The sequence below is a fragment of the Apodemus sylvaticus genome, chromosome 12 (assembly GCF_947179515.1).
Source record: "Apodemus sylvaticus chromosome 12, mApoSyl1.1, whole genome shotgun sequence".
Classification (NCBI taxonomy): domain Eukaryota; kingdom Metazoa; phylum Chordata; class Mammalia; order Rodentia; family Muridae; genus Apodemus; species Apodemus sylvaticus.
The window spans coordinates 40,329,926-40,355,768 of NC_067483.1; the positions used below are offsets into that span (position 1 = coordinate 40,329,926).

At 49.4% G+C, this 25,843-nt stretch overlaps 1 protein-coding gene across 6 annotated transcripts in view; it reads right to left on the reverse strand.

Annotated features, from left to right (window-relative positions):
• The window catches only part of Atp2b4 (ATPase plasma membrane Ca2+ transporting 4), a 98,257-nt gene extending 93,537 nt beyond the window's left edge, over positions 1 to 4,720 (reverse strand). For all 6 annotated transcript variants that reach the window (XM_052200427.1, XM_052200424.1, XM_052200426.1 and 3 more), the window contains exon 1: positions 4,325 to 4,720. The gene's annotated coding sequence lies outside the window, so the exon portion shown is untranslated. The remainder of the gene's footprint in view (positions 1 to 4,324) is intronic.
• Between the last annotated feature and the right edge of the window lie 21,123 nt (positions 4,721 to 25,843).

Sequence of the window (25,843 nt, forward strand, 5' to 3'; positions counted from 1 at the left end):
CAGGAGAAAATGGAGGAGTGAGTGAGTGAGCTGGTGACTGGAGAGAAGGAAGAACCCAGGTCCTCAGTTCTCAGCCCCCTTCCCTCAGTTCTTTCTCCCCGCTCCACACTGAGACACTTCTCTGAGCAGAAGCCATTGGCTCTGACTCTAAGGAGGACCATTCCTGTTTGCACATGTGCAAAGAAAATAACTCAGTGGAACAAGAGCAGCTCATGGTAGGAAAGGAGGAGACAAAGAAATGCTGGGAGAGGAAACAGAGCATAAGACATTCCACACAGCTCTCCCGGACTCTAACCCCAGGGCACGCTCACTTGTATGCCCTACAGAAGAGGGGAAAAGATTTAGTCATCGTGGAAAAACTTCGTGCAGGTTCCTCAAAATAGTAAAAATGGAGCCGGAGTTGAGCACTTGCTTGGCATGCAAGAGGCCCTGGGTTCGATTCCCAGTACCGCACGAACAGAATTAAAAATGGCACTGCCATTTGATTCAGCAATCCCACTCCTGGTATGTATGTGAAGGGAAGGAAACCAACACAGAAGGATCTGCCCCGCTCTGTCTAGTGCCAGCACTATTCAAAACAGGGAAGAGATCAAAGCAACCCAAGGACCCATCAGCTGATGGACCTCTATGCTACTGAGTTCAGCTACGAAAGAACGGCAACCTGTCACTTGTATTTGCAACAACACGGAGGGAACCGGAGGCTCCAGCGTTAAGCGAAGCCAGCCAGGCACCGGCACGGCGAGACAGATACAGATGACCTCATGCAGAATCTGGAAAAGCTGATTTTTACAGAGTTGAGAGGGGAATGGTGAATGGTGGTGGCAAGCTGGGGGCGGGGGAATGGGGGCAGGATGATGGACACCTCCTAGCTGGAGTTAGGGAAGAGCAAATACGTTCTGTCCTTCTACTCGACTGATATGACTGGAGAAAATGATTGCGTGCTGCTCACTTCAAACAACCTGCAAGAAATCACCTTTGAATTGCTTTTTTTTTTAACTGCAAGGAAATGATAAATATCCTAGATTTGAATAGAACATCATATAGTAAATACACATATTGAATCTTGGCATCTATAAATATGTTCGATTCTCTGTCAATTTAAAATGTCAAGTATACCATCTATTTTCTAGAGGGGGAAAAGTGGGGAAATGCTGTTAGCATTCTGGAGTCCAACCGAGGGCCTCTTGCATGCCAAGCAGGTTCTCAGCTCCAGCTCTACCCTCCTCACCCCTACTTCTCTCCTGGCAAGGGGGGGGGCACAAGGAGTAGGCAGTGGGTGGGGTGGGCAGCATCTCCGGGAGGCGCATTCAGAGAAGGAACACAGATGGCCTGGCAGATACCCTTCCAGGAAAGGGCAGGCTCAGGGCGGGGCCGTCACCTGTAAGGTAGCATCCAGTATGCTTTCTGGGATCTTAGGCACCCCCAATAAACATACCCCTCATCGCCTTTCAGAGTTCGGTAGATCTTAATGAGGGGCTGGTCCTGAGGCCCAGAACACTGAGTGAGGAGCAAAGGACCATGGGCACCTAGAGGAGTCAACTTAATAGTCTCAGCTGGCAGTCTGAGCTGCTGATAGGCGTGGCTGGGGAAGTGCTAGCAGGGGGGCCTCGGTCCCCCTTCCTCTCTAGATCTTATAGAAACTGAGAGCTCTCCCTGCTCAGGGACCGCGCTTTTCCCTGCAGCACACCTCGGGTAGATTCTGCCTCTCCTAGTTGGGGGAGGACGGGCTCACTTAGTGCCTTCTTTCTGACATCAAAGACCATAGCTGTGTGACAAATCTGACTCAGCCACTCCCTCCCTCTGTCTCTGTGGTGAGCAGGGTTCCCAGAGCAAGGAGAAGCTATAGAACCGAGGGCACACCAGGGGCCCCTTCCTGTACCTCCTTAAGCAGTTGATTCCCGGAGTGCTAATACTCCACCCCTCCCTGTAACTAGCAAGACAGACGGACGTGTAGATAAGGTTTCCTCCCTCGAAGCCTCTCCTGACCTGAGTGTGGGTCCCCTGGACCACATCGTACAAGGAGAGAACACACTGTCCTCTGACCTCCAGATGCACCCCTCCTAATTTTTAAAGAAATTAAGCTGCCCTTTTCTTCTCACCAGTGTTGGCTGAGTGCCTCTGTGTGTCTCAGTACTGTGCTAGAAGCTGGGGTGTGAGGGGCGAGGCAAGCTACACTCCTTGGACTTGACCTTGGATCTGGGAACACAGAGATGGAAGATGGAAGGGGAAGGGAATGAGGGACTCACAGGGACTGGAAGGCCAGAAGCCTCTACTCCTTCTGAGCCCTTTCTCCTGAGTACTCAGACAGACAGAGGGCAGAACCAGCCGGGAGGGTGGAGCCAGACTGCTGACTGGCTGACAATAGGGCGGGTCTCCGAGGCAGCTAGAGGGGAGGGGGCCCAGATTCTGCTGCAGTTTTCTCAGCTCCCCGGGTAGGGTCGCACAGCTGGGACAGGTGGGGGCACAGCTGGGCTGGACAGCAGTAGCCACGGCTGCCCAAGAGGCGGGACTCAAGGCCGCTAGAGCAGGCGCCCTCGCGTGCTCTAGACAGGCACCTAAGCCAGCAGCCACCCTTGTCTCCCAGTGTCTGCACCCAGGATTCCCTCCTCCCCTTCCTATAGAATAAGGACATCAATTCGTCCTGGGGTTCAAAATACAGTTAGGGTACAGTAGCAGAGAGGTACAGTCTAAGCCATCACCAAACACTCTGAATGAAGGCACATTCTTGCTGCTTTCCTGGTTACCTTTAAACTCTCCTAGCCTCTATCTTTTTCCCAAAGCCTTTTCTACAGGTTGCTTAGCAAGCCTGCTCGATTCTGGGGTCCTCTTCCGAAATTGCCATCTCCCCTCTGCCCTTTCCCATGCTGATCCCAGCCTGGAACAACCCTGATCTTCTCTCTTCCAGATAAGGAAAAACCAGATCTCTAGTTAGGGAGAGCCAGTATTAGGGGCAGCTCATGTGGGTGGAGGAGCAGGTGGATCAGAAGACTCCCTGCCAGACACCCCAACTGCAGGAGGAGATGGTCTGCAAAATAGGGACTTGTTTTCCTCCTCTCAGCACTCCCTCTCTTCTCTTGGTATCACAGCCACTACCTGATTTTCCTGCACAACCCATCCTATCTGGTCAGCACGTGCTGGCACGGGGTCTGGAGGGGATTGGGAATCCCGCAGGAGTGCCCCGGAAGGAGGAGGCTCTAACCAGACAGTGCTTGTCTCTGCTCCCAGGTTTTCATCAGGGAACGAGGTGGGAAGTGTCCTTCCATCTCTCCCACCCATCTGGAGAGAAGCAAGCAGGCACTCTTTCTGAGGTGGACCAGAGCGCAGGGCTCAACTGACCTCAGGGAAAGGTGTCGAGTGGACCCCAGGTCCAAGACAGGGAGAGAGGAAAGGGTGGGAGGCAATCCCAGCCTTAATGTTGACCTCTTAAGCGATCGTTCCAGGACCCTCTCAAGGGCCAGAGCAACAGCCGGTCGGCCCCACAGCCTGGGGCTTGAGACTGAAAACTTTTTAAGTCCCTTCTCCTGCCTTCCCTATAGACTCAGAGATGCATGGGGCGGTGCCCTCAGAGACACTCATACAGTTGGTTCTGGACGCTTACACTCACTCAAACAACAGCAGTGCGAGGGAACTCCCAGCTTTTTCCACAGCTAATTATAGACGTCAGAGTCTGAGGATGTTTTGTAAGCCGCAGAGAGAAACTGCTGAGGTTTCCATGCAAAGCCAAGGAAATTGAATCTGTACACTCCTGGTACCCTCCCTCCAACTTCTCCTAGCCCATCTCCACCTTATGGCCCCAATGTGCCCCCTCCCTGCCCTAAGGCCTTCCTTCCCGCTGAAGATTTATTTGGGATCTATTTTTCCCCATCTCTCTTTGGGGCTTTCGAGAAAGGGAACAGACGCGGAAAATATTTTTTTTCCGCAACAGTTTTCCATTCTGCGGCTGGTTCCCAAGCCAAGGGGGAGGGGGAGGGCAGGAGCGGGGAGGAGGTCGGCTGGAATAAATACTTCTTCCAAGAGCTTAATTTGGGTGCGAAATAGGCAGTCCCTCCCCCCCCCCCCAACATACGCATCCCACGATCCAGAGGAAAACGCAAAGAAATCACTTGTTTGATTATGTGATTCTTCAGAACCCAGGGAAGAAATAATAATATTGAAGAAATCATTCTCCTTCTCCATCCACACACACCTCTCTCTCCCATTCCACATCCCATCCCTCCCAGAATTTGCTAGCCTGAGGAAATTCCGGATCTTTGAGAGGGCATTGAGAGGCAAGAAAGAAACAAAGTTTGCAAACCCGGAATCAATTCATTCTCTGCAAGCCTACCTCTCTTTCTAGCAATGATCCAGGTGTCTCCGAGCGGGACCGTCCCTCCGTGCTTCCATGGACCGAGTAGGGTGGGGTGACCACCCACCGCTCTCCCCAGTGTGGCAAACCACCTAGTGATGTTGGCTTTGCGCTCTGGCTTTTCAGCTACAGCTGGTGGGGGGAGTGGGCTGGGTCTTCTTCTCCAACCTTTCCACGCGAAGGACCTTCCCGAGAAGAAAATGGGTGCAGGGAGCTGGGCGGGTGTCTGGTCTCGCTGTCTTCGGAGGGACGGACCCCCAAGAAGTTCGTGCCCCCACCCCACCCCCAGCCTAGGACGGTCTCAACAGCAGAGCTGTCTTAAGAAAATGCTTGTCATGGCAACAGCTCCAGTCAACTCCGGCCAGACTGGGGCTCCCCAGCTCTCCCCAAGCAGAGCGGGAGGAGAAAGGGGCGGAGCGCGAGCCAGCGGGGGTGGGGCTTGGCGAGAGGCCAGAGCATTGCTCAGCTCTTAAGGTGGCCCAAGACAAGGCGCGGCGGGATGATGCTACTTGGTCGGGTCTTAAGGCGGAATGGGGAAGGCTATGGAGAATCCTCAGTAGTCCTGGCTTTCCTCCTGCGCCGTTTCTTACTTGTTGACAGGAGCAGAGCAGGAGCATGTGTGGGTGGAGGTGGGAGTGGCTGTGGGCAGCGGTCTTCAACCGTTGCTGTGTGGAGGGGAAATAAAGGAAGCGTCTGCAAGCCTTTGGGCTTCCTGCAGCTCCTCCAGGTCTCTCAATCTCTTACTGAATTAGACCCAGGGACCCAGAAACCTCAGGAAACTGTGGGCATTTGCACTACTGACCCCATCTGAACTGGGAGTTCACTGGTAGACCATTGCTCAGGGTGCCTCCACACCCTTTTACACACAGATCGCATCTTGCTCTCTCTTGCTGGTCTGTGGGTGTCCACAGGGCACAGACCAGCTACTTGCCTATGTATTGGTTGCACACCCAAACTTTCCCATCTACAATATTGTTTCTAGTCCTCCTGGCAGTCTCAAAAGGTACTCGTTACTGTTGTCATTTCGTAGTTGAGGAACTTAAAGTTTGAGTGACTTGCCCAAGGTTATACATCTGGTTAATGATCGCTAGTATCCAAGGGCAAGTCAGACCCATTCCAGAGCCCAAGAGCTTTTTCTCCCCCTGTAGCATATACTATGTCACACATACCCATCCTAGACTGTATACACTGAGACATCCCTACACTCTTAGACATAGCCTATAAACTGTTAATCACACCCTGTGCCTCCCACCCACCAGCATTGTGCAACAGTATCACCCAAAGCTTTTGCATGGAACCTTATGCCTTTCAAGTACAGACATGCAACTTCAGCTGGCTCACACACGGTATCTTCATTGACTGATACATTCCCACACCTCCCTCAGCAGGCATACTGGCTCCTGTTTATATAGATGCTTATGAAAGGCAGGCTAAGGTAACCTCACGGGTTACAGTAAAGAAGGGCATTATCACAGCTTCAAACCTATTCATAGAGCTACCAAAAGGTCCCCACAGCTAAGCTGGGCATTGTGGAGCACTCCTCCTAGCAGTCAGAAGGCTGAGGCAGGAGGACTGTTAAGAGTTTGAAGACACCCTGGCTACATAATGGATGCCAGGCCAGCTATAACTGCACAACAAACAAAATTGTGTCACCAACAAAGAAGCAAGCAAACACCCGCAACCAACTCCATATGTCACATCACACCTGCGCTTCTTTGTTTGTTCCTGTCCCCAGCCACAGAAGCTTGTGTGCAGGAAGAAACAAAGCCATGAATAAGACCAGGAATCCTTCCCAACTTCTGGTTAGTCCATTCTTTCATTCTTTCCTCCTCCTCCTCTTCTTCTCCCTCTTCTCCCTCTTCTTCTCCTTCTCCTTCTTCTTCTTCCTCTTCCTCCCCCTCCTTCTTCCTCCTCTTCCTCCTCCTTCTCTTCCTCCTTTTCTTCCTCCTCCTCCTCTTCCTCCTCTATTTCTTCCTCCTCCTCTTCTTCCTCTTCCTCTTCTTCCTCTTCCTCTTCCTCCTCTTGCTCCTCTTCCTCCTCTTCCTCCTCCTCTTCCTCCTCTTCCTCTTCCTCCTCCTCTTCTCCCTCCTCCTCTCCCTCCTCTTCCTCTTCCTCCTCCTCTTCTTCCTCTTCCTCTTCCTCCTCTTGCTCCTCTTCCTCCTCTTCCTCCTCCTTCTCTTCCTCCTTTTCTTCCTTCTCCTCCTCTTCCTCCTCTTCCTCCTCCTCTTCTTCCTCTTCCTCTTCCTCCTCTTGCTCCTCTTGCTCCTCTTCCTCCTCCTCTTCCTCCTCTTCCTCTTCCTCCTCCTCTTCCTCCTCCTCCTCTTTCTCTTCCTCCTCTTCCTCCTCCTCCTCTTCCTCCTCCTCCTCCTCCTCTTCCTCCTCCTCTTCTTCTCCACTTCTTATTGCCATTGACTTCATTTTGTCTCTTTTGTGTTTTGAGACTCATGTAGTTCAGGCTGGCCTCAAACTCACTATTAGCTGAGGCTGGGCTCCATCCTCCTGTCTCTACTGCCCAGTTACTGAGATCATATACATGCCTGACCACACCTAACTTTTTCAGTAACTGATCTACAACCTACTTCTGAGCTAGGGAGAAGTTAAACAAGCAGAACTAAAGGAAATGATTTGGAGCAGCTTGGCTCAGAACTCAGGAGTTCCTCTCTGTAGCCAAGATTATCTGCCACCTGTCTAATGTGGGAATGAGACCCAGAAGAAGCCCCTGCCTGCAGTGCTGCCTTTCTCCCTTAGCCAGGCCCAGTCTCAAGCCCCACCCAGTCCCAAGGTAAGGATGACTTCCTAAAAAAACCTCCTTCCTAGGATTTTAGCTCTTCCCCTTGAGGCACTTAGAAGACACTAAAGATGGCATTTCTCTCATGTCCCCACACCTCCAACACCTCTGGCCTCTCTCCCTCTCTCTCTCCTGCCTCTAGGCACTTCACTGGAAGACAGGAGGATGCCCCTGCAGTAGGCCATACCAGAATGTCAACTTCAGGAGCCCCTGTCAGTCTTCAGTCCTTGGGGTAGCCATGGAAAGGAAAGGGAGGGGGAGTCAGCTGAACAGACTCAGAGCTAATAGCTTGTTAGGTTTCCTGGCAGATGGTAGCAGTGTGACATTTTAGTGCCCAAGTGAGTGTCAGCTGCATCTTTATCATGAGAAAGCTGGCCTCTGAAATGGCCCTTTCAATGTATGAAAGGATTTCTCCAGCTTTCGGCCTGCCACAGCAGAAGTGGAGGCATTGCCTAACTGTTTGGTAAACTTGTCTTGGGGGAATAACAGCTTAGAGCAGATGTGTGATTCTAGTAAAGGAGACTGCCTGGCCTACGGGGGCCATGGCCGATGTCTCATCATTCCTGGCTAGGATGTGAAAAGCAAGATCCTCTCCTAAAGCTCTCTGGGCTGCAAGGCTGTGGGCATGGTGGTGGTGAGGTTGTTGCTAGGCAGAGAGGCTCTGCTGTCCCATCCCAGGCTGGCAGGTCAGGATGCTGACTGATATCTACAGGAGGCATAGGTAGTTCTCTTGAAGTAGTGCTCGCTCTTGGCTGTGCTTGTGGGCTGAGAGAAGAGGATCCTCCTCACCCCCCTGCCCCACTGCCCTAACCCCGCTGGCCCCTTGCCCCCATTCCCACTCTTTTTTCCACTTCTTTTCCAGATGATTCTAGAGAAGGGAGACCACAACCTGAATTCTATAACTGACCTAGCCACTGAAGGCTGTGTTTTCCAGAAACCTAGAAACCTTGGTGTCTGGTTTCTTCCAGCTACAGGTTTGAGGTCTAGAATGGGTAAAAATAAATCTATCATAAAAATAACCACTACGTGTGGGAAAGTAGAGTTGTCTCTCTGGGGCAAGGGGTGGGGCCAGGCTCTTGGTGTTCATAGCCAGGCTGTTCTCATCCCTCAGCTGAAGAGAATGTAGCTATCACCCTAGATGTTTGACAGAATGTCACTCTGCCTCTCAAGAACTCGGTCCCCCCTCCCCATTATTCCTCTGCATTTCCCCTGAAGGCACTGTGTCATTCCTATTTGGGTATATATGGTAACTCTCCTCCTACACCAAGGTTAAGGGTTCTTCTTTTATAAAAAGTCTATCTACAATCCATTACTTAGTTCTTTGTGTCTCTCTGTGTGTGTAATGAAAGAACTGTATGTGCACAGGTATGTGAGGGTGCATACCCATGTACATAGGCCGAGGCCAAAGGAGGGTGTCTGGCATCTTTGCTAACTCTCTACCTAACTCCTCTAAGGCAGGTTCTGTCTCTAAATCCAGCGCTCACATCTTTTGGCTAGGCTGGCAGACTGATGCCCTGTCTCCAGTAGGCTGGGGTTACAGATCAGTGCAAGACTATATTCACCACGGGTGCTGGGATGAGAACTCAGGTCCTCCTGGCTGCACAGTAAGCTCTCTTAACCACAGAATCATCTCTCCAGCCTCCAAGGCTGCTTCAAGAAGCTCTTTCTTTTCAATGTTAATGTAAAAACTGTCATCTCATCAGTGCCCCCACGCCCACCTATGATCCATGCTTAGCCAATTACATTCTCCCTTAAGATCTTTAAAATTGTTTCTAAAATTACACTTATTTGTGTGTATGTGTGTGGGCACACGTGTGCCACAGTGCAGGTGTGGAGGTTTAAGGAAAACATGTAGGAAGTGGTTTTCTCCCTCCATCCTGTAGATTTGGGGAATGAATTCAGGTGTCAGGCTTTACAACAAGAGCCCTTACCCGCTGAACTATTTTGCTGTCTGTCTTCCCTGAGATGTTTGAATGTAAGGTGGAGAGAGAGAAGGGGGGACTATGGCTCAATTTATTAGTGAGCATAATAAATAGCAAGTCACAAGACTCTGGAAGTGTCAGGTGCTTTGCTCCTGTGGATGAAGCAGGCCTATAGGAAGAGAAAAGGTCACATGAGAGGCTGGGAAGAAGCTGCCGATTGAGGGCTGGCCTCACCCTAGACCTCAGAAGTCAGGTGCAGGGGGATCATGAATTCAAGGCTAGCCTAGACTACAGGACAAACCAAAGTCAGCTAGAGCCATGGAAACCCCATTTCAAAAATGAACAACCACAACAACAACAAACCCAACAACACACAAAAAGAGACATCTGGCTGGGCGGTGGTGGCGCACGCCTGTAATCCCAGCACTTGGGAGGCAGAGGCAGGCGGATTTCTGAGTTCGAGGCCAGCCTGGTCTACAGAGTGAGTTTCAGGACAGCCAGGGCTATACAGAGAAACCCTGCCTCGACAAAACCAGAGAGAGAGAGAGAGAGAGAGAGAGAGAGAGAGAGAGAGAGAGAGAGACTTCTGACCCTCCAGGGTCAGCAGTGTCTCCTGCAGTCACACTCCCTTACTTACAGATGGATTCCATGACAGATGATACACGACACAGTGAGTTCCAAGCTGTGAGAAGCTTGTCATTTTATGTTTAGTCATTTGTGCTAAGCGATAGAGAAACCTACTAGAGAAACCCTTTGAGGTGTTTAATTCCCTCATCTGTTCCTTGAGTGTCGATGAATACCTGCTGCCCAATGCAGTGCGCATACATTGAATACTTACTGTTTAGCATCTACTGGGCCCAGAAAACTGGGTAGGAAAGATTTGTTCATGGCATGAACAGTTATGATAGAGGATGCTATAGTTGTCCTTTCAAATACATTTACTGAGTGTGTACTGTGTGTTGGGTAGTCCATGGAAATACTTGCATGGAAATTCCAAGGAATAAGTTGCCTTTGATGGGAATCTTAGACAGGAGCAGGGAAGGGGACTGGAGGTGGATAAAAAATCTTGAAGAGTAGTAAGCTTTGAGCTGCTTGGAATGGGACTAGGATGAGAGGCAGGACCATCAAGTCTTCGAAAAACACAAGTTCTAAAGGGTAAAGAATAGAGAGAAAAGGCGGAGGCTGTGACTTGTGTCTAGTGGGTAACAGGCCCTGAGCAGCGTCCTTGTGTCTCTGTCCTCCGTGCAGACTGTGATAGCGGTGTGTGGGGTGAATGGGGAACCCAAAAACAGTGAGCAAGGAAAATCCAGGCACAATGTAACTGCTGGGCATTGTCACGGAGCAAAACGACCATGTTAAATGACACTATTTTGGACTCAGTCCTGCACTGGGCTGCAATAGACCAGACTGAAATTCAAAATGGAGTCACCCATGCTAAAGGTCCATGCTGCCAATGACTCAATCAGTGCCTGAAAATTAAGGGAGAGAGAGAGGTTGGGGTTGGTGCACATGCAGTACACCAGACCTGGGAGGTTGGCTGGAGGCAGGAGAATCAGAAGTTCAAGAGCATCCTTTGTTACATGCTACTAAATTCAAGGCCGGACTGGCTACATTAGACCTTCCCTCAAAAATAAAACAAAATAACTAAGGAAGGAAGGAAAGGATGCCAAGAGAGGCTGCACCAATGTTAAGATAATGAAGTGACTTTTAGTTACTTTAATCTTGTCCTAGCCAGGGTTACTATTGCTGTGATGAAACACCATGGCCAAAAGCAAGCTGGGAAAGAAAAGGTTTATTTTGGCTGACACTTCCACATTATAGTCCATTACTGAAGGAAGAAAAGCCAGAACAGGAACTCAAACAAGGCAGGAACCTGGAGGCAGGAGCTGATGCAAAGGCCATGGAGGAGTGCCGTTTACTGGCTTAGTCAACACGGCTTGCCCAGCCTGCTTTCTTATAGAACCCGGGACCACCAGCCCAGGGGTGGCACCACCTCCAATGGACCAGGGCCTCCCATATCAATCACTAATTAATAAAATACACCTTACAGCTGGGTCTTATGGAGACATTTTCTCAGTTGATGTTCCCTCCTTTCAAATGACTCTAGCTTGTGTCAAGTTGACATAAATCTAGCCAGCTCAAATCTTCATGCAAAGAGGTTAACGACTTAGTTATTTTTCTGCGATTCCTGCTTTCTGTTCTTTGACTGGCAAGCAAAGTAACTTTAAAAATTTTCAGATTCTTTGACTTTTGTTGGCCTTCTTCTACCTATAAAACTTGCCTCCTCTAGACAGATTGGTGGAATATTGATTTTACTTTACTGAATGAAATGTTGCCTGATTATGGAATTGCAAATAAAGCCAATCAAGAAATCTTTCAGCTAGCTAAATTGTATCTCAGAGTCCCTGCCTTCCAGGGGCTCCTGATGTAGCTGTAGACACACTTTAAAACAGGTAAAGTCAGGATGAAGTTTTTGGTTACTTCTAAACCTGGCCATAGTTGAAAAACTCCGAGAAAGCATAATGCTAGAGAAACAGAAAGTAGCCGGGAAATTCCCAAGAAGCTTCCTGGATCTGGTTGGTACTTCAGTTGAGCATGGACATTCTTTTTGTTGTTGTTGTTTTTGGTGGCAGCGGTGGAGGCAGTGGTAGTGGTGGTGGTGGTGGTGCTGCTGCTGCTGCTGCTGTTGCGGGGTCCTGGCTGACCCGGAATGAATAACAGAAATCTCCCTGCTTCAGCTTCTTGAGTGATAGATGGTAATACAGCTCTTCACCGAGATACCCAGCCCAATGTTTCCTTCTACCCTCCTGCAGAATGAGCCTGGTGATGTCTAAAGGCAGGACAAACAGTGATACTATCCTCACGTCCTGTGTCTGTTCTTCCCATAATACATAATCAGAGCAAGGGATAGGATGAGGAAAAAACCAGAACAGGAAAACTGCTTGAGATGCTAACTGAACTGGTTCCAAAGACAGCATACACCAGTGAGCACCAGGAAAAGATGCCAGGCACACACACCACGCATAAGTCCCTGAGCTTGGCCTGAGCCAAGATGGCAGGAGATGGGAAGGCTGGACAACTAGGTAGGAACTCATATAGCCAGAGTATACCCTACAAGTCATCCCTACCTGTAATTAAAACAAGTACATGTGACAATGGCTTCAGGACCCAAGTAGGGAGGAGTATACTCACGGACAACAGTGGGGTCAGCTTATAAAGACTCCAAGGATGGGCTGTTCTGGTTGTGCTCATATAAGAGATACATGGAGAGCAGGAGCAGATGAAGTTCATCCAATGCAGCGTCCAGGCAGGCTGCTTTGCTGCTGCCATCTTCCTCCACAGGAGGCCTGGCTTCCAGATTGCCCGTTAGTGCGTAGGGGTGGCCATCTAGTCTCCACAAGCAACAATTTCATTCCCCTACTTCCTGGGATTCCTGTGGGAGAATTGGAAGGGCCAGCCTCAACCGAAACCCTAAAAAAACAAGTGTGCAACAGCAAGGGTGGGATCTGGAATTCAGCAGGAGGACAGTTCCTCCACTGGTTTAAGAGGCTGGTCTAGGAGAACTACCTAGAGTAGTGGTTCCCGAACCTTCCTGAGGAGACCCTTTAATACAGTTCTCATGTTGCCATAAAATCATTTTTCACTGCTACTTCATAACTGTAATGTTGCTACATTTATGAATCTTAAGGTAAATATCTGCGTTTTCTGATGGTCTCAGATGACCCCTGAGAAAGGATGATTCAACCCCAAAAGGTCATGAGCCACAGGTTGAGAAACACTGATCTCGTCACAGTCAACAGGGAGACCTCTATGGTCCAGTTGTGTTTGCTGGCTCTTTTTCCTTTTTGTTTCATTGCTGGTTTGATCCTCTGATTACGGTAGCATTGATATTTCGTGGGTGTTTAAGTTCCTTTTCCCTGAGATCACTGTCCTGGTAGATGAGGGTTGGTAGAGGATGGAGCTGGTGTGGAGTGTATGTTTCCGGATGGATCCTGCGCTGGGCTGTGTGTACTGGGAGAGAAGGGAGTGTCTTCTCCTCTTTTGGATGACAGTAGCAGCCCATCTAAGACATTTGGTACACCTGTGGAAGGAAGGAGGATGGACTTTTATTTCTTTTTAGAGATCTATTTATCTATTTTGCAAGTTCAAGTCAGGGTCTTGATCTGCACCCTCATCTGGCTTCTAAATTGCGATTCCCCTGTCGTTACCTGCCAAGTGCTGAATTTACCGGTATGTGCCACCATTTCTGGTTTGGAAGACCTAAGAGGTGAGGGGCAGGGTATCTTTCTGAGTCAAGGACCTTAGATGACATGCAGAATTAGTTTGATTTCCTTGGGAATGTTTTTTTCTGTTCAAATTTTGTCCTGGTTCAACTGTTTTGGAAGCTACAGTGGTTTGGCTTTAATTTCCCTTTGAACTCATTAACTAGGTTTTGTTGAGGTTTTTTTTTTGTTTTGTTTTTTTCTCTCTCCAAACTCTAGTTTGGTTCATGATTTGTTTTTCTAACAAAATATTTGTCTCTCGTTTGTTTTAGGCTACAGCAAATTAGTGCCATTTAAAAATAGTTTTTGTTTAATGGCTGTGATCAGTCGAGCCAAGGAAGTGATGTGTAGGGGAGGGACCATGTGATGAGCTTTGCATTTAATTTTTAATCCTAATTAGAGTGTCAGCAATGCCCTACGTGCTCATTAAGTCTCAAATGAAGATCAAAGGAGGCCCAATGGAAGTATCCTTCCCAGCTCCCAGGCTAGACACCTGGCCTCTGTCACACAAGCTGTTCTAGAGGCCTTAAAAACCTTCTATGATCTTTGCAGTTTACAAAGGGGTTCTCCCCCACCCCACCCCCTCATGTAATTTGAGACAAGACCTCACCTTCTTGTCAAGATAGACTTCTAATTCACAGGTATTGGGATGGAAGGCAGGCTTCCACTCTCCATGCCTGGTCAGAAGTCAGTCTGACCCACTTTTGTTTCTTGGTAAGGGACTGCTGCCCAAGCCAGGCACTCAGAGGAGGCAGAGGCAGGCGGAACTCTCTGAGTTTAAGACCAGCCTGGTCTACATATCCTGTCTCAAAAAGAGTAGGGGTTGGCGTGAAGTCACAACACTGGCAGAACTGCTTCCAGGGCACTTGAGGAACTCATGAATTTGAGAAATACGAACAACGTTTAGCCAACAAAATCTCCTCTCTCTCCCTGGAAAACTCCAAGATTTCTGTCTTCTGACAACAGGTACTTGTGATCACTGGGCATGGTGTTATAGTTCTACAGTCAAAGATCTCTGGGGGCTGAGGCAGAAGGTTGGTGAGTTCACAGCCAATCTGGGCCTCGTGATGAGACCCTGACACAAGCTATGGTGAGAATCAAGGCAGAAGAGGGTTTGCTCCTGGTGTCATAGAGAAGGGGAGACACCACACACTGAGAGGAAAGAATGGGACTCCAGGAACTGGAAGTGTAGCTGTGTGGAAGGCCATGCCAACCCCCCACAGGTGCTGGCGATTGCAGACCTGTCAGGGGTCAAAGGATGAGCTTGTTCACCAGGCGGCTAGACCCAGCATCTTGGGATCTTTAGTCAGGGGCCTTGGGTTAAGTACAAGAGATGATGATGGGAGAAGGTAAGAATGGAACAATGGGCTTTATAGTGAAAACAAAAACAAAAACAAAAGCAAAAAAAAAAAAAAAACCACCCCAAAACCAAAGCCCCCAAAACCTGGTACTCTCAATGTGGGGTTTAAATACAAGGGCATAACACAAACCTGTAGTACAGCCCTAGGAACGTTGGAGGTTATAGCCAGTGCTGGGGTGCACTATTTTAATGGTTTTCTTGCTATAGACAGATTCAGAAACAGATGGAGAAGAGGGTCTATTCCAAGAGAACCATCATATACTCTTCATTTCTTTGTGAGGGGCTACTCATGGCTCTGCCCAGGCAGGCATGCCTCCTCCTCCTCCTCCTCTTCCTCCTCCTCTTCCTCCTCCTTCTCCTCCTTCTCCTTCCTCCTCCCTCCTTCTCCTTCCCCTCCTCCTCTTCTTTCCTTCCATCCTCCCCCTCTTCTTTGTTTGCTTTTTTTTTTCAAGACAGGGTTTCTACATATATCCTTGACTGTCTTGGAACTCACTCTGTAGACCAGGCTGGCCTCAAGCTCAGAGATCCACCTACCTCTGCCTCCTGACTATGCCATCACTGCCAGGCTATGATGCTCCTTCTTAAAGGCCCCTGCCCGTGTCTGGAATATGGTGGGTGCCTTCCCCTTCCAGCGCCAGCGACCTTTCCACCCCTCCCACCATGTGCTCAGTTTCATTCTTCCATTCTCACCGCCATCATTCTGAGATCCTGTTCTGTCAGGTCCAATGCCAGCGTCTGACAGTACAGAACAGCATAACATACATTTGCCTTCAAGGAAGCTGAGGTGCGGTGGAACCAGGCTGATTAACAGACCGTCATGACAGTGAACAGTGAGTACCTTCACACACAGAAGCCCAGAACACTCTGGAATCCCCGAGGCTCCCATGCAAATGGACTAAGGAAGGTGTCACAGAGGAGCTGAGTCTTACAAAATACCTGAGCAAGCAGCTCTTAGCTCACTACTTCTGGTCTCCAGCCCTTACTTCACAGGAAGCTCACTGTCAGCAGGGCAGTGGTGGTGCATGCCTATAATCCCAGAGCTCTCGAGGCAGAGGCAACACAGATCTCTGTGAGTTCAAGGCCAGCTTGGTCTACAGAGTTCTAAGACAAGAAACCCTGACTCAAACAAAACAAAACAAAATGAAATGAAACGGAAATGGAAATGAAAGGAAACGGAAATGAAAGGAAAGAAAGAAACAAAAAACAAAACAAAAAACAAAACAAAACAAAACAAAACAAAAAAACCCAACTGATCAACCAAACACAAAACACAAAAAAACCAAAACCAAAACCCCAAACAAAAAACAATAAAACAAACAAACAAACAAAAAACCAAACAAACATGAGAAGAAGGAGGGAGAGGAGGGAAAGAAGGGGGAGGAGGGAGAAAACCAGCAGCAGTAGCTGATGGTCACATGACCATCACATGGAGATCATGTGGCAGTGCACCTGAGCTATGAACAGAAGTTAGAGTCCAAACCTGTGACCATTTAGAGTGAATGCTCTCCTCTGCTCCTGAAGCAGGTGGTCAGGGCAGGACGGACCACCTGAAGCCTCCATGTCCTATGGAAAATATAGGACTAGAAGTCTATGCCTCACAGAGCAAGGAGGAACTGTAGCCTGTGAGGAAAGGAGAGTCACGCAAGGCTATTAAAAATAGTGTTTCTCGGAAGTCTCTCCTGGCCTGCAATCAGATGCTGTTCAGTAATGGCAGGGACACTGCCTGGAATGTGAAGAGGAACGAGGACTTCTGGAGGTCCCTTCTTCCCAGGGGAGCCCGAAGGTTCAGAATGTTAGGTCTGTGCTTGTAACCAATCCCCATGATCCTGGCTCAAGGTACTGCCTTTGGCTTTCCCTCAGCCTGATTAGCCAAGTCTCACACTGCCAGAGTAGGCATCCCACCACAGTCCTCTCCCTTGCTCTGATGCCACGGTTGTGGGAATGTCGAGAAGCCTGGGGAAGCCAGCCACTGTGTCAGTGGACACTCGGCAAACCAGGAACAGAGGCCGGGAGCCATCTACATTCCTTGGGCCAACCACATTCCCCCACAGGCTCAAATAAGATTAGGTTTTTCTTTCTGCAACTTTCTCCCTGTTCTCAACCACCAAACCCAGGACAAACCAAGAAGGGAGACAGTGTCTGATAGAGCTATCCACAGGAGCATTCAATCCATCCTTGCCTCTGTGGCTTGAGGGCAACTCTCTTACTGCCGCATTCACCTCTAAGAGAGGACGATGGTGCTAAGCTAGATCTCTAGGCCACTGGTGGATGTCTAGAGTAGGGGAAAGCCTCCAGAGGTTACATGAGTATTCTCATGTTGTTTCTGGTAGATTCTTGGATTAATCTGCAATGAAAAAGGCAAGGTGAACCAGGTGTATTCAATCTTTTGATATTGTGACACAGTGTCATCTGCAAAGTTGACAGTACAGAACCATACAATTGAGTTGTGTGTGAATGTTGAGAGACTATACTGTTTTAAGTATGTTTAGTTCTTGTATTGGGGTGCATACATGCACTGTATGTCACCTGTGGCTGAATGTTGGGCATCCTTGATAGACCCTCTAAAGAGTTTGCCTCCCTCAGGTTGGGTCTAATGGCACATGTCTGGAATCTTGGTGCTAAGGGGGGAGACAGCAGGAAGGTCTGGAGGTTAAGGTCTTCCTTGACTACATAGAATGTTTGAGATCTGTTTGGGCTACATGAGCTCATGTCTTAAAAACAAAGTTGGAATTATCTTCCCTCTGCAAGGAGTCTTCAATTGTTGAGTCACATGTTGTTAATTCTGTTTGGAAGTCACGGGTAGGGAATGAAGTGATCTCTCACTAGCTCAGGACACCTCCATACCCCAAAGGCTAGTGGGTACTCAGAGAAGCTGAGAGCAGAGATAGGCAGGTAGCTGTCAGGAAATGGTAATCTTGATTTGTTTTAAGCATTTCTGTTCTTATGAGAAACCATGGTCTGAATGTTTGTCCCCCTGCCCCAAATGTTATGCTTAATCTCTAACGGGATAGGCATTGGTAACTGGTACTTGGGTTAAAGACAATACTTGGGTTGAGGATGGAGCTTAGAGGTGGAGTGTTTGTATAGCATGTATCTGGCCCTGGATTCAATCCCCACCATGGAGGGCACTCATGTGCACTTCCCACCACGTGAGATCGTGGTAAGAAGGAACTATCTAAGAAGTTGGAGTGGGTGCTCATCAGACACCGAAGCTCTAGTCACTGCAACTTTGCCGTGTCTAGCACTCCCAAGGATACCTTTCTGTCTATAGATCACCATGCTATCTGGGTACGGTGCTGTTCACCTGCAATACTAGAACTCAGAAAACCGAGTCAGAAGTCTGATAAAGTACTAGAGGGCAGCCTGAGCTCCATAGCAAGACCAAGGCCATACATAAAATCACAAAGTGGTTCACAACCACCTTTTATTCCAGTTCGAGGGGAGCTGACAACCCCTTGTGACCTTCTTGGGCACTAGGCATGCATATGGTGCACAGACATACACGCAGGTAAGATGCTCACACATAAAAGAAATAAATCTAAAACAAACAATCAAATAAATAAAATCCTAAAAAGCAAAATAGGGGAGTGTCCAGAAGTCTGTGTGTCAGCTCGCCAGCATACTCAGCATCAGTGCAACAAAGAGGCCCCATCTCAAAGGTAGAAGGCAGTGTGGGGGCAGGGTGCCAGAGGCAACTCTCTCAGCTCTACATGTCTGCTGTGGCATAAGAGTGCCCATGCACACATGCAGACATGCACATACACATTTGCATACATGTCATAAAAAGAGAGCACGTGCACACACACACACACACACACACACACAGAGTAACCTCATGAAATAAGCACTCTTGTTATTCTCCATTTGTCAAGGGAGATTGAGACTCTAGGCCCTAAAGCTATGCCAGGATTTGAACCAGTGCGTTGTCAAAAACTTGCTTTTCTCTTCTGCCACGCTGCCTGCCCCATCCCACCCACCCCCTCACCCAGTCCCTTCTTCCTGTGTCTTCTGGTGACTCATTCTTTCTTGGCAGATGCTGTGGTTTGCAGACATTGTGGGTTTTGATAACTCGGTAAATGAAGTCATCACTGTTGTCCCTGTCCCTGTGTCGGCTGCTTTTCTGGCCACCCACTGGCCCTGTGCTGCTGAGTCTCCTGGGCTTTGTGGAAAACATGATTCCCTGGTGGCATACTGTCTTTGAAAGAGCGTGGCTTCTCCAGAGGCTGAGCAGAAGCTTCCCGAAGGCTCTGCTCTGTGTTATCTGTTCCTACAGCAGCCGAGTTCTCCACCTTCTCACAGCGCCCACACTTAGTTCTGCCGCCAACTTCACCTTCCTTTTTCCCTCTGAGGCTTTAAGCCTGATGTGGACTCCTCAGTCTCAAAGCCCTTTTGTCAATCTTCTCAGCTCCCTTGGTGCTTTGTCTATGGGATACAACAGTGGCGAGGATCTGTCTCCCAGAATCCCCTTGGTGGATGTGCCGTTAGCGTCCACCTGTGCCCCTTGTGATTGGAGACTGCTGAGGGATGTGATACTGAGGAGAGTAACGTGAAAGAGGAAGAGGTGACGGATACTGAACAGATTCTCCAAACCAGGCATAGCGCCTCACTTGTATCTTAGGGTTTAATCACAGGAATACATCAGTTCGCTTGGCCTCCTTCTGCCGTGGAGATGCAGGTTCTCAGCAAGGTTGAAAAAGCCTGCCCATGAAGGGCGGATATGGGACTTGCTCCCAGTCAGGTTGATTTTGAAGTTGTTGTTTAGATTGTCCTCTATCTTGTAGGTGATACGGAGCATCTAGCAGGAAGCTGAGAGACTAAAGCCCTGTGGTAGGAAGATTGTCTGTCAGCAGGAAGTAAAATGGATGGGAAGGAAGAACGGCCAATCCGGGGACCCGTGAAGGGCAGAAGTGGAAAGGCAGGGATTCTCACAAGACAGTCATTGCTCAGAACGTCCTTTCTTTGGTGTCATTGAGGCCCTGCCCGGGTAGATGGAGTGTGCCAGCCGGGGCACCAGTCGCCACCCTATTTAAATCAATCACTTGGGGGCAGCGTGGACAGGAAATCTGTACTCTTTTAGCAGGGCTGCCTGTCCCTGCTGGGGACCAGGCTCACACCACCACAGTGAGTATGCTCAATAAATAGCAAACGCCTGTGATAAAGCTAAGGCATGGCTTTGGAACAGAGATGAGCCGTCACTGTTTATGAGTGTCTCTTGTTCTGGGCAGGCATGGCAGACTGAATGGCTCCTCCTTTCCTGATGAGGAAACTGAGGCTCGGGGGTTCCAGGGTTTCTTTCCCACGGTCATCTGGAAGGCCGGAGGGCAGGGTTAAGATTTAATACCCCGGTCCTAGCTCTGACTGCTCTCTTTGACTCTTTACTCTTTAGTGTCAGAGAAACGAGGGGATTAATAATAAGCTTCCCAGGAGTAGGGAAGCTTACAGTTTACAAAACTGTTTCCCATCCATTATCCCATTGGATCCTCAAAGCAATGTATTATTAGTATTATACCCGCTTTGCAGATGAGAAAGCTGAGGCCCAATTATCTGAGGCTATGGTCATTCAATAATGAGTAATAGAGATAGAATTTCAGATGAGGGCTTTCCTCCCTTCTATCCTCCCTTTCTTTCTTTTTGGCGACAGGGTCTCACTCGGCCTAGCCTTGAACTCATGACTATATTCCTGCCTCAGCTTCCCAAGTGCTGGCTGGTATTACAGGTGGGTGGATGGGTAGAGGGAGGGTAAGTGGATCGATAGGTGGGTGGATGGGTAGATGAGGAGGTGGAGGGATGTTTGCAGGGATACAATTTAGAAACATTGCACATTGACTCAGGCAGCACATCCACACTCCAGGGTCCTCTTTATACTTCCTAAGGTTGGTCTGTTCCCCCCATCTTAGCCTTTTTGCCTATTTCATGTTACAAATGACATTCTTCCAAGAGGAAGGAGTCCATACACCGAGTGGCTGAGAAGTCCCAAATGGTAGACAAAGTCTGACTGTCTTCCATTTCTCCAGCATGTCTAAGGTCTTTCTCCATTGAGTCAGGATAAGGCCCCACACACAGTCAGTCATGATCCAAACTGGACAGTGTCCTCATTACCTGCCCAGGTCCGTTCCACCCCCCGTGATGCCCGTAGGAGTTTTGGCCTTAACACAGTTAGTTGTGTTAAGTTGTGTTTGGCCTTAACACAGTTAGTTGTGTCCTCCTGTGGATCGCTTTGGACTGACGGTCACAACACTGGCTTCGAGTTCTCACTCTGAGAGAACGGCTGCTGTGGAGGACAGCATCATAGCATCTTGCTTTCCACCACTACAGATTTGGGATTATGGTGACTCCCTCTTAGTCACCCTCAAAGCCCAGGAGTGAATAAAGGGACAACTGTAACTGTAGACACAGCCCACAGGTCCACTGTCAGCAGGTCAGGAACCAGACCACAGCTGGTATTAACTGTGAAGATCAAATACAATGATGTGTTGTGTGTGCTTGCACACACCTGTAACCTCAGCACTTGGAAGGTAAGGCTAGCCTGCTCTACATGATAAATTCTGGGATAGCTGGGTTATCCTGGAATTTAACACACACATACACACATATATACACAGACACACAGACACACATAGAAAAAACCTGCCTGTCTTGAAACAAGTTGAAAAAAATTTAAGAAGTGAGATCTGTGTTTGAACCGCCTAGTTTAACTCTAAAGTGTCCCTCAAGTACTGAACGTGATTTTAAAATTTTTTAAATTACATTTTGTGTATGTGTGTATTTGTACGTGTCTCTCTGTGTGCCTGCCTGTATATATCTGTATGAATCTGTATGTGAGTGTGTGTACGTGTGTGTGTATGTATGTGTGTGTATGTGTGTGTATGAGTCTGTATGTGAGTGTGTGTGTATGTATGTGTGTGTATGTGTGTGTGTGTATGAGTCTGTATGTGAGTGTGTGTGTATGTATGTGTGTGTGTATGTGTGTGTGTGTGTATGAGTCTGTATGTGAGTGTGTGTGTGTGTATGTGTGTGTATGTGTGTGTGAGTCTGTATGTGAGTGTGTGTGTATGTGTGTGTATGTGTGTGTGAGTCTGTATGTGAGTATGTGTATGTATGTGTGTGTGTGTCTAAGGACAGCCTGTAGAAGTCTGTTCTCTTCTTCCACCATGTGAACCCTGGAGGTTGAAATCAAGTTGTCAGTCTAAACAGCAAGCCCTTTTACCCACTGAGCCATTCTGCCCGCCCTGCATACGATTTGTTTCCCAGAAGAGATCTTGCTGTGCTGCACAGCCTGGCTCAAGCAGTCTTTTTGTTACCACGTCTCGAGCAGCTGGTACTATAGGCTCCCAAGTTGGATATGATTTCTTTCTCTTTTTTTTTTTGGATACGATTTCTTTTCCCCTTTGAGACAGGATCTTGTAGGTCTCAGACTTGCAATCCTGTGTCTCAGCCTCCTGAGTGCTCAGAATAGAGAGCCGTGCTGCTGTATAGCTTGGGACATGGTTTTTGGTGAAGCTCTTCTAGAAGTACTGATTTAACATCAAGAAGTAGCTGTGGGTTGGGCTGGGGACCTGGCTCAGTTGGTAAAGCGATGGCCCATAAGTGCAAGGGCCTGGGCTGTGGTCCTCAGGGCTCTTGTCAAAGCCACATGTGGGACCTCAATGCTGGGAGGGCAAAGACAGGAGGACCCCACCCCCACCCCCAGGCTCCCTGGCTAGTCATCTGGGGAACACCAGAGTCAACGGGAAACTCTGCCTCAAAAGTTGAGACAGAGAATGATTGAGGAAGACAGCGGACAGTGATCTCCAGTCTCCATGTGCACCCACACTTGTGCACACACACTTATGCACACACACTTGTGCATACACACAGACATACCACACACAGACATATTACATATACCCAACAGAAAGAAATGGTAAGGGACTGGGTTGTAGCTCAGCACTGTTAAACACACACACACAGACACACACACAGACACACGCACAGATACACAGACACACAGACACACAGGCACACATATACACACACAGACACAGAGACACACACACACACACACACACAGACACACACAGACACACACAGACACACACACACACACACACACACACACACACACACACACACCAGTGATGGAGATTACAGTTCACAGCCTACAAAGGGCCGGTGAGATTGCTTTGGGGAGGGGTCTCCCATTAAGAACTTGGGAGGACTGTCTACTTTATTACTGGGATCCTGGCAGTCCCCACCTACCTGCTGTGCCCGCCTGATTGTGGGTCACAGATTCCAGATCCACTCCCAGGATTGACCTACAGAGTTTTTTCTTAAAGACCTTGTCAGGGAGATTCTGTACTATACTGGGAGGCCCCTTCTCTGCCCGTGTTCAGCTCATGGCCTGGTACTGGTAAAGGAAAAATGCCCAGTTACGTAGCCAGCCCATTGAAGTCTCTCATGGAAAATGCCACAGACCCTCCAAGACTAGATGCCAGCTTCAGCAGCAGTGGGCGCTGGCGCTGGTCTAAACCCCCAGCTTTGAGCTAAATATAGAGGCAGGAGGGAAGGTGGTGTGGATTTGGGGGGGAATCTAAGCAGAGGGAGGGAGTCGGGGGTGGGGGAAACCTGGAGGAGAATGGGAGTGGGGAGCAGGAAGGGAGGCGGGAGAAAGGAAAGAGACGCTGGTGGTTTGAGGGAGAGAAATAGAGGAAGATAGGAAAGAAGATGCTGAAGAGACAGTGAGGGGTAGTGCAAGAAAGGGAAGGAGAGAGACACACACACACACACACAGAGAGAGAGAGAGAGAGAGAGAGAGAGAGAGAGAGAGAGAGAGAGAGAGAGAAGAGAGGAGAGACAGACAGAGACAGACAGATGGAGACTCAGAGAGGGACAGAGAGACAGAGACAGAGTCAGAGACAGAGAGACAGACAGAGAGACAGAGACAGAGAGACAGACAGAGACAGAAACAGACAGAGAGACAGACAGAGCACAGGCACAGGTTGGAAGTGAGCTCAGCACAGTCAGTGGGGTGGGGAGACCCAGAGTGGAGACAGAAGGATCCCCAGCCCAAACCCCCATCTGGTTGGCCAGTTGGGAGCCCTCTGTTAGAGTTTGCCAGCTGCAGTGATGATTGACTGGAAACAGCACAACTCTCCTGCCCCAACTGTCCCCACATTGTCACTGGGGACCCCTGCAGCCTGGGGTCAGTCAGCTGCCTACAGTCTGGGACCCAGGCTGGAGGGAGCTTTCTCACTGTTGTGTTGGTGCTGGTTGCCATGGAGAGAAAGGGTCAGGGCAAGCCTAGCCAGAGGGAGGCTGAGAGTGCAGTGCGGTTGAACCTAGTAAGAGAGGCAGCTGGGAAGTGCTTGGGAGAATCCACTCCCATGGCTTCCAATACCTGCCTCCTCTTGGTTTGGGGAGGCCTGTCAGCTGAACTGAGCCAGAGGAGGCTGGCACCGGGAGCCATGCTGTGACTGCCCCCGACAGTGCAGTGCGTGCTTCTGAGAAGACAGAGGGATCACTGAAGGCAGTCGAGGAGAAGGAAAAGCAAGACCTGGGAATTTTCAAGGCTTGGGCAAGCCACTGGATTTCCATCTTTGACTTGGGTGCTTTTCCAGCAACAACTGGCCCTCCTTGGAGGTGGAGTCTGGTTGTATGTGAACAGAGAGCTCTTGGCTGTGTCGGTGAAGGATATACCTGGGGGACATGGGGTAGGAAGAAAGGGCTGGCCGACTTTGAAGCTATCAGTAGCAGTACAAAGTAGCTGCTCAGGAAACACTTGTGGCCCTCAACACAAGTGGGGCTTGGGGAGAAAGGATGAGAGGGGATCATTCTCTCCTCTGTCTTCCTCCTTTCCCCATGTCCTAGAGACTGGGGTAGAAGATGAGAAATGTGCGAGGGGAGAGGGACAAGGAAAGCCTCCAGTTAGAGAACAGGGGGAGATGAGTGATCCCTGTCGCCCTTTACCCAGGCTCCCCATAAGCAGAACAGTCCTCCCATTTGGAAGAACAACCTGCTATGTGTGAGCCTGTCTGAAGGGGGCTCCTCATGGAGAAGAACAGGGGTGAGTGTCCCTAAAGGTACAGGAGGAGGCCCTGCTGAGGAATTGAAGGGTCATGGGACACCTTTCCAGGACAGAGGTATGAGGAAGAATGAGATATACAGCGGTGACAAGTCTGAGATGCACAGTGGAGAGCTGAGAGGAGAGAGGCTGAGACCGGGAAGGAACAGGGGCTTTGTGGCACCTTTGTCTCCAGAGATAACTTATCCCGCTTCTGCAAGTCCCGCCCTCCAAAGCCAGCAGGACAGACACAGCCCCTGAGCAGCTGACACACACTACAACCTGGGAACTTGTACCGGGGTAGGAGCCCTGTACAACGGGGATGGAAATAGAAATTTCACTTCCCAGGTTTGGGCGTGAGAAGCAGGCCAGCTGCTCCAGACTGGGGAGGAAACACTGAACATGGAAGGCCTCAAGAGAAAGTCTGAGCAGAGAGGGCAGTGTGTAGGGTGGAGGAGAGGACCGGAAGTGTCATTGGTTACTGGTGGCACTTCAGAGAGGGGTGGGGGTGGGGCGGGGTAGGGGTGGGGTCCAGCCCCCACAAGACAAGGCTGTGCAAGAGGTGAAGCTGCCGGAGCCAGAGACAGGAAGTGACTGTGACACAGCTCTGCCAGGTGAGGAAAGAGACACACTGGGGAACAAGGAGGAGGAGGGGGGCCAGGCTCAGAGAAACACAGAAAGAAGAGTGGGTGTGAAGGGCTAGCTAGCAAATGGAGCATGGGAGAGAAAGGCTGCCAGAGGCCTGGGGTCTGTGGGGGAGGGAAGGGTGTGGGTGGGCGGCCATGGCGGGAGAGCGGTTGAGCTAGCAAAAGGAAGAGCGTTGATTTTTCTTTTCTTTCATTTCAATTGCTATCAATAATACATAGCCGAGGAGCCGCCTTTGACAGCAATTAAAAAAGCATTTACGCCCAGAGAGAAGGCAGAACAATTCCTCCCACCACCCTCCACTCTCCAGCAACAGTCCCCAGCGATGATTTCCCTGGTGCTGTGTCCAAACCGGGGACACACAGGGGAGGGCGATGGAGATGGGCCAGGGAATATTTTCCACCCCTCCCTCCCCGGAGGTGGAATAGCTGGATGTTTTATACCAGGTTCTTCCAGAGTGTGGGTGGCTGTGTAGAGATGGG